Here is an 8,683-nt window from a genome sequence, read left to right on the forward strand (position 1 = left end):
CATAGATAAGGAATTGGGGTTCATAGAATTATCATCATCTGAATAAACCATATTCGTTAGCGATAGTTAACTTTTGATAACTTAAACAAGCCACAATTAATGAATACAGATCTTAGATTAAACAGTTATATTTAATTGAGTGAGAAAATTTATGTAATGTCACTTATTAGTTCAATAAGTTTTATAATTTTAGTTGATACTGATAAAAAGTGAATCAATATTTTTCCTACCACAGGCTTGGTAGGAAATGTGCTTTCAAATGGTTGAATACAACACATTTAATTATAGTGTTAAATATTAACCACTTACTTTGAATGATCTGTTACTCAAGTTACCTCGTATAGCTTTAAATTATATGATGATTTTGCTAAGTAAAACATTTGCAAAATCCTTCACCGACTGTGATTCTGAACCAACATCTAAAAAAATATAAATTATTATCGTATTTGATACAGATATTTTGGTATAGATACATATAAATGAGAATATGATTTGAAATCAAATTGAACAGAAAAAAATCTCAACCCACAAAAAATACTAGCCATCATAACATGTCCCTGAATTGAAACGATATCAATACAAAGCTAGGTAGATAAGCACTTAATGAGTTTTGAACTTAAATCAATAACGTGTTAAAATTATAATTACAAAAAGAACGAATGTTACAAACCAATATTTTGCAGATAAATCAAACCGAACCCATAATAGAATCTAGTCAAATGTTCTTTGTGTTTTTTGGGTTATATTATATCAATAAGCGAAAGTATAGATCAACTAATATTACTAACCGAGAACAAGCGGTCCTATTGGCATTTTACTATTAATATTTAATTTAAATCAACAATCGTCCACTAAGGCACTGAATTTACATAAAATCGAGCTACACATCAAAACACTTGTTGTTGAAACTAACACGAACCACCTGTCCGCCTGTCATCAACGACATACATAGATTACGAATGCTGATAATTGTAGAGCGTAGAATAAATGTAAGGGTGCCGGCACACGTGTCCATAGCGTGAGTCGCAGCCATAGATAAACAAGCATGGGAAATTATCTCCGAACACATGTATATTAAACTGTTTTGGAAAGGACTACTACTTTTAGCGAAAAAAAGATGTCGCTACTAGTTTCAAAAAAGGTCAAAATTACTCACTTAGATTTTCTCGCCATCGCCATTTTGTATCAAAATTTGTGGTTCGATGTTGTTGTTTCTGTAATTAATTGTATTAAAGTAAGCATTTATGTAAAATTTAATATGGAAAAATGTAACGCACCAACTTGTGGTAACTTCAGAAATAATATAAAAATGCACTTCTTTCCGGTTTTGTGAAGTGAACAAATTAGAAATGTCCAATTATATTTCACAGAATAGTTCTCATGTCTATAGTTTCACAGTGATATAAGAAGAGAAAGACAATCTGATATATGCCCAGGAGAACACTTTGCAACTCCAGTGGAAAGGGTAATAATAATTCTGAATATTTTATTACTATTTGCTATTACGACTTGATATTATATTACAACATGTTATGTTTATTAGATGTTCTTGGGAATTCAAATTGCAGCAGAATCTAGTGACTAAGGATAAGAGTGTCTTGATTCCGAGGGCATGTAAAATGTATGACACATCCATTATATGTTGAGGGAGTTAAGAAGGATAGACAAACAATGCAATAATTTAAGGTATAAATTGCAACAGAGTATAAAATGCTCAGAAATATTCTTAACATTCCAGCCGAAAGGACTGCTGCACTGTTCTATTGACACAATCTAATCATAAGAAATTCAAGATTTTGTAGAATGCAACTTTATTAATGATTGATTGGAGAGCAAAATAACTATCAAATGCAAAGTTAAATGTTAAAGAAGAATGACTCATAAATAAATTTTAATTCTTGAAATCAGTTTTCTATCAATATTTATATCTTCTATATATATAAAAATAAGTCGGGTTTTCCTTCCTGACAAATACTCCAGAACGCACGAACCGATTTCGACAATTTTGCATTCGTTGGAAAGGTCTCGGGCTCCGCAAGGTTTACAGCTAAGAAAATTAGTGGGGCATGGCATCGTACCTTAATGCAAGCACCGTAATTAAAAATTCGAGTAATTACATTAGTGAGAATTATCAGAATTTTGCTTGGTTAAGTCAAAGAGCAATTCTTGCCGCAAAGAAAAATGATGTACACTGGTCTTCCGTTTGACTTCAAACGATTGCAATTTCCAGTTCGCCGTGCGTTCGCAATAACAAGGCCAATCGCTTAGTGTTTGCGGGATAGATTTCAAATTGATTATTTAGAAAATCATTGTTTTTTACATGGGCAGTTATACGTTGCCTGTTCACGAGTTGGAAATCAATCCGCTTTGTTTGTGTTAACGTCAGACCAAAAAATAAAAATGTGGTTTAGCAAAGAGCACTTCATTTTTATAATCGAAAGAAATCTATTACTGTTGTATAATAAAATCACATTATTCCTTTTCAAATATAAAACAAACAAAAAACTGTGGCGAAACGGAGTTCGTCGGGTTTGCTAGTGAATATATATATTTTATGTCTGTAGAATTTAACTTTTTAAATTTGTTCATTATTTGTCATTTCTTCGAATTATACTATTCCATTATCTATAGTATATACTCTATATACTACATACTTAGACTCTATACTTTTCTCTTTTTGATATATTGCTATTAGTCATTAAGAAATTAATATTAGCCAGTTCGTGTAAATTATTTATACTTATGAAAATTTTTACAATATTTCTGTGCAGTTGTTATATATTCTGATCATTCAGTAATTTATAGTGATCGTTCCTTTTAAGTTTAACATTTTATTGTAAATGTTTCTACGCAATCTCTGTTTAGTTGTTAAATATTATTGATCATTAAGTAGATCATATTGATCGTTCCTTGTAAATTTATCATACCATTGTGAATACTTTTTTTAGTTACCTATAATTGTAAAATTATAATACTTATTATTGTGTATATATTGATTATTACATTTATAAAAATTTTAATTGTTATGTAAAAATGTTTGTGATATATTTGAAAATATATTTTGTACTTCGTATATTTTTTTTCTCATTTCCAATATAAGAAATTATTTAGGTTTTGAATTACGTATGCGAACCATATCTAGGAATAATACTAGCGGTTGATTTATATACTGAACAAGTGCTGCCTCCTTTAGATCGCTAAAAATATTAAAATGGAGGTAATGTCAAATGGCCTCAGATAGCGATCTATTTATGTTTACTTATCTATGTAAACAAGCACACATAGATGCATGGCCGGTAATCTCTGAACAAATGTCTGTAGCCCGGATTTAGTTAGAGCTCTTGTGCCCGATTTTGCACTCATCGGGTAAAAAATTTTACGCGGGCAATAAAATAATCTTCGAAAACGTTCGATCGTGTTTGTTTGCATTTGATTCGTTAAATTCAGTTTCGTTATAAGTTGCGTTGCGATAAGTGATTAGTTTGATTCAGTGCAAGTAGCGTTAGAAGAAAAGCCAATGTGTCCAAGTGCTATATACCAGGGTGCAATAATACCAGAAAAAACGCTAAAATTGCGAGAAATGGAAAAGTACGCATAAAATAATAAAGTAACCACACACTGGCCACAATTAAATATCATTTCTAATGTTATAGTTGTTTGCTGTTTGGTTGCATAGAAATAAAAGTCCTGCTTTAGGAAATTTAACTTCTTTGCTTTGCAATAAGTCCCGTTAGGTGTGCAATGCACACTTTGCTGGTATATGCAAGAGGAACACAAGAGGCGCTGAAAATTAATGCTTTGCCTACATTAAATATGCCAGGTACATCTAGTTCTAGACAATATTAGAATACCATGTGTTTATAGTCGCAACTAGTTACACGAACCACCTTGCTGATAGAGCATATTTGCACCTATATAAGGATGCGAGATCTCTATACTCGAGGAGAATAACTATATATAATTATTGCCAGTTCACATACCAGTTCATTATTCATTATATTATAATATTATAAATATAAAATTGAAGTATTTTGTATAATCAATTGTAATTTTAAGAAATAAAGTTTTTCTTTTCTTATTCTGTATGATAGAATTTGCGATTGTCTATCGCAGATATCCATTGATTTCTATCATTTAGACTTCGGAAGCAATAGAACAAAAGTGATTATAGAAGTAACAAGGATTGTTGAATAGATTTTGGAAAGGCCTAACTTGGGATTTTCATGCAATTCAAAATCAAGAAATTAAAGGTGAAAAATATTGTGCGTGAAAAATGCGAAAAGGATATTCACCAAAGAACCCTAAACTGGTAAGTGAAAAATTTTTATTTGATAGTAAAATTGCCAATCCTCCCTTATCCTTCAATCGCTGGAGATAAGAAAGCTATTATTAAAAAAAATTTTTTAATTAATTGAAGCATTTATTCAGTAGTTAATTTTATTTTTAAATTCCATTAAAACATAATTCCGATAATCCGATTCAAAATATTCCTAAATTTAATAATGCATAGATCGATACTATTCCGAAATTTGGCGTATTTAATTTAAGAGTTGAAGAAATTAAAAATAGGTACTACTTTTATACTTGTTAACTTCGCAAAAGAGAAGTTTATGTTTTCATAAAAAAATCCGATTCGCTTATTTTATGTTTCCTCGACGTTTCAAGCCATTCTGAATCGGATGGGACCAAATTTTGAACTAGCTGTAAGTGGAATTCTGTCTTAAGGCAATTAGGGCATCGTGCCTTAAGGCAAATTGCTGGAACTTCCCGTACCAAAAATTATTATTTTTTTAAAAACGGTTAACATTTTTGAAAAATTTTACTTCGAAAAAAAAAATAGATTTTTGAGAAACTATAAAATTGACAAAAAATTACTTTTTTTTTGAAAAAAAATTTTTTATTTGAAAAAAAAAATTTTTTTTGAGAAAAAAAAAATTTTTTTAAAACAAAAAATTTTTTTTAAAAAAAATGTTTTCTTCATTTTGACATATTTTGGAAATTTTGAACTTTTTTTCAAAGCAATCGCACTGCTTGAACTGCATAGAGACAAAATGTCAAAGCTCGCAAGTGCCGCGCCGCCGTCTAACGCATAAGCATTGGTACGGAACCCATAGAAATGTAAAAAAAATTTATACTCATTGTTAAAATCTCTATAAAATATCTGATAATTTGATGTGCAAATGTCTAATGATCATTTTTAACCGCCCAATGGCATTTTTTTTTACTTTTTTCATTAGGTCTCCGAAACCGCTAGACCTGCCTTCATGAAAATTTGATGAATTCTACATCTTGTCAATACAAGTAAAATGTTTTTTGAATTATTCAAATCGGACGCTCCGTTCTCTTAAAAACGGAGGTACCGTTTTTGGCACTTTTTGCCCCGTATCTTCGGAACGGCTAGACCTGCCTTCGCCAAAAACTAATCAGCACGTCTCCGAGCTCGTAATTTGCCATAAGAAATCCTTCTGACTCGTCTGAGTCTTCGATTCAAATTATGTCATCAAATGGAAAATATGTTTTTTCCTGCCGATTATGTGCAGTCTCAATATGTTTAGATTTAGATGCCAAATCTTGAAACCTTCCGGCAATAAAAGTGGCACTTCATACGGCTGACAAGACCCGCCTCAAAATTGCACTTATGACATTTAAATGGATACTCTGCCTCGGCCTTTTTTCGTTCGATAAACTTCATAAAATTCATGTAATCATTTTCATAGCTCACGGTTATGGAATCGAGATCATTTTTCTTGGCGCTGTATAGTGCAGTTTTACTCATCTTGAAAAATAACTCACTCTGTCAAATTAGAATAATACATGATTATCTGTTCTCTCGAATTGTCGAATACATTGGTATATGTATTATAATTTATCGATTTAAATATATGTATAATTTATTACGATATGATATAAGTATACGATCGCTTATTCACTTATTAACTATATCATTATTAATCATTACAACGTGAAGTTAATTAGAAAGGATTAGGGTGCGTAGGTTTGTGTAACTGATTTGTGTTTAGGCAACATTGTTCTATTCTGTGCCTGTTCATTACTTGTGAAACTCTGAAACCCCGCACGTTAATAATGGATTAGTGAGTATATTTGCTTTTTTATATTTATATTTTAGTCCATTACATATTAATAAATTACATTATTCGTTATATTATGTCATCCCAGTGAGTAAGTGGTCGAATGCAACACGATTGTGCAATTCTTGCTTTCAATTTTAGTTACCACGTGTAAAATCGCGTTCGAAACTGCGTGTGTGAAATCAGTTCTCTGAGTTTTATATAAAGCATTTTATTAATATTTGTTTTCCACTATAATTTTTCATTGTTATAACAATGTTCAAAGAATTATTATTTACCATAACTTAAATTTTAGCCTAAATTAGACTTAACCACACTTATTGCATGCTCTGTGATGATATATCATGTACAGATTCGATATGATTCAATTTCTTAATATTTACTTGGTATTGCATATAGTATCAGTAAGGAATATGCTGTTTTAAGTATGGATGGTTGGAATTGTGAGGTGCCTTCTGAATGGATTGTAGTTAATGAAGACAACGGCGATCTAATAGATCAAGTGTGGTGGCCACCAACATATAAAGACGTGACAGCTTTGGCGAAACGCAAGGCATCTGTTGTGTTCAAGGCTTTCTATGGTGAGAAATAAATTTTAATTCGGTTAAAACCTTAAGAATTGCTTCACTTTAATGTTTGTTCTAGACACTTACAACTCTGCTAGAAAACACGCCGATAGCGAGGAATATACATCTAACGAAGAATTGGGCCAAGGATTTAGGAAGAAGAGTAAGCCTGTTAGGCTGACTTCGGAGACTTCGTATTCCTCAAGTGAGGAAGGTAATAAAAAAGTAAATTTTTGGATCATAAATTTTTACATGATTACTAATACCTAATGAATGTAGATGCAGCCAAGGGATATTTAAATGAGAGAGTTAATCTCCAATTTTTAGAAACAAATTTGGGAACAAAAATACAAGGTAAATGTAAAATACAAGAATTGTGTAAATGCTCCGAATCATGACTTATTCAATTGTATTTTGGAAAGCAGTTTTTACTTCAGCGGTGGATGCTAATCCAGAGGTTCCGACTATTTCATATAGCACGTCGCCAGTAACAGAAAACAATTCGCCTCAACCTGTGGCATTGATTCGCCACCACTGGTGGCATTTGATTTCCCTCCCCCAGTGGAGTACAATTTGTCACCGAGGGTGGAGCGCAGATATCAGGAAGCTGGAACCAGTGAAACAACGCTCAAGGAAATAAAAGAGATGACAGCAGATTATGCTGCTAAACAAACAAGATTGCAGGATTAGTTATTAATTATTTTATATAATTAATTCAATAACTATATTGAATGCTATTATTATAGTTAGTGTAGATGCTCTGAATGGTAGTATGGCTGTTATACTACGATACATTAGTGATGTTCAGAACCCGATCACTCAGACAAGGACAATTAACATGTCGTTGCATAATCAAGTGGACCTAATCCTGCCTTTAAAGACTCTTGATGAGTTCAAAGCGATGGATCAGCGACTGAAAGAGGATACAGAGCTCTGCACAGAATATGTCAGTCTCCTCTATTATAAATATAGTAATTATTTATAAATCTGTGTATATATAAATATAGACCATAGATATGAGTGCATGTATTTATATATGCAAAATAACCACTTTATGCTCATGATTATTTCAGCAACTCTTTATTGTGAAAGTTGGAGGCAGGACAGGAGAGGAGCATATAGTAAACGTATGTAAGCTGCTAATGCCTAACGTATTAGCTATGCACTGTTCCTGGTTAGGATTGAAATATAACTTTGCCATTCATTATACGCTTATCATGCATCATTATCATATATATATATATATATAATATATATATATATATATATATATATATATATATATATATTAGGGATGTCCTTAAAATGGTCATTTTCGAATTTTCTTGCTCCCAGGGGCTCAAATGGTTCCAAATTGATAAAAAACAATTCTCTGAAAGTTTTAGCTCTTAATATTAACGTTTAGATAGAGCGCAATTCAATCAAAGTTTGTATGGAAAGACAATGGAAAAAATTTAGAAAATTAAAAAAAAATGTTTTAGGTATAACTTATCGACAAATGAATGAGTTTTATTCATTTATTTGTTCGCTAAATTACATCTAAAAAACATTTTTTAAATTTTTGAAAATTTTTCCATGCTATTTCCATACAAAACTTTGATTGAATTGCGCTCTATCTAAAAGTTAATATTAAGAGTTAAAACTTTCAGAGAATTGTTTTTTATCAATTTGGAACCATTTGAGCCCCTGGGAGCAAGGAAATTCGAAAATGACCATTTTAAGGACCACCCTAATATATATATATATATATATATATATATATATTATTTATTTATATATATGATTCATAATTGACTTTTGATATTTAAAATAGATGCTGTGTATATTCATACTAGTACTATACATTAAAATACTGTGAATTAAGAAGATGTCATAGCAAGAGAAATGATGTATGATTATTTGCATCTGACAACCGAAGGCTATAATCAATGTTTTCAACCAGTACTTGATTTAATCACAAACATATTGACTGACAAATGATAGGAAAAACTTATATTTTGCAAAATTTATTCCCTTTATACCTCGCTT

The sequence above is a fragment of the Ctenocephalides felis genome, unplaced genomic scaffold, assembly GCF_003426905.1.
Source record: "Ctenocephalides felis isolate EL2017-DRISC unplaced genomic scaffold, ASM342690v1 CF-g0.4_SCAFFOLD_00845, whole genome shotgun sequence".
Lineage (NCBI taxonomy): Eukaryota > Metazoa > Arthropoda > Insecta > Siphonaptera > Pulicidae > Ctenocephalides > Ctenocephalides felis.